Source organism: Atta colombica, unplaced genomic scaffold (assembly GCF_001594045.1).
Source record: "Atta colombica isolate Treedump-2 unplaced genomic scaffold, Acol1.0 scaffold189, whole genome shotgun sequence".
Taxonomy (NCBI): domain Eukaryota; kingdom Metazoa; phylum Arthropoda; class Insecta; order Hymenoptera; family Formicidae; genus Atta; species Atta colombica.
The window spans coordinates 1174550-1175737 of NW_017259281.1; the positions used below are offsets into that span (position 1 = coordinate 1174550).

Here is a 1188-nt window from a genome sequence, read left to right on the forward strand (position 1 = left end):
TATGTCCATACATATGTAACATTTTTTTCCGGGTTTATTTTATTAATGTACATACTTTTACACACAACTACCTAGTGTCGGTTTGTGAGTTATTCTTTTAATTTGTAAATAATCACTACACAATGATTATGTTTCCACATAATAATAACAAACTTAATAAAAATTATTAACTTTTATTTATTTTTAAATTAAAATAGTCAAAATATTAAGTAATTTATAGTTTTATGAAATATTAATGCGGATTTTGCTTTGCTATTGCATAATCGATTTATTATTTATTTACATCACAGGTTACTGATAACAATCAAAGAGCAATAATATTGAAAATCATTTATTTTACATCAAAATAATTACGTTTGTTTTATGTTTTCGCTTTGGTTTATACTTCCGCGGGAAATATTTTAGCGCAAAGATTATTAATGTTATTACAAACTATTGTATTATATATTTTATCGAATTGATCTTATTTCTAATTGATAAATTGCTGCGTTAACAGTTTTGTAAGTTTTTAACTTTATAAATTAAATTGCTGTTATATAAAAACGTATCTATATCAAACATAATTTTTTCAGAAAAAAAAGTATTTGCTCCTGCTCCACATTTGTAGAACTCATTTGGTTCTCTTTTACAATAATACATTGATTGCAGATGCTGTATACAAATCTAGTATAATATAATGTCTAGTCAAAGTCAGATTTTTCTATTTGTGATTGTGAGGTAGCAAAAGAGATTAACGAAAAGTGATAGATCTTCCTCTGAAAAGATTCACTGGCATAAGATCTATTCTCATACATATGAAATATTGCTCATGGATATTAAATGTTTCGGGTGAATATCAAAGTTGACTGTGCAAACAATTTATAATGCAAACAATTCAGCAGCCTTCGTAACTATACATACATCCGATACATACATATGATACTTACAATGAAATGTGTCTCTTCGTATATAAGTTATAAAAATTTCTGCGTCATGTATATCGCTATATGCGATGCATTGAAAAATTATGAACTTCAGTAATAAATGGATATCAATGATTATATTTGTTTGTCGATTTGATGAAACTAATAAGAAGACATAGAAAATCGCGGATCGCACGCGTAAAGATTATTTCTTTAAATATGTGTGATAATTATAATTATCACACAGTAAAAAAAATATTATATATATATATATATATTTATATAT

At 25.3% G+C, this 1188-nt stretch overlaps 1 protein-coding gene across 1 annotated transcript in view; it reads left to right on the forward strand.

The window, feature by feature from the left end:
• The window catches only part of LOC108686659, a 39635-nt gene that overhangs the window by 14865 nt on the left and 23582 nt on the right, over positions 1–1188 (forward strand). The window lies entirely within an intron of this gene.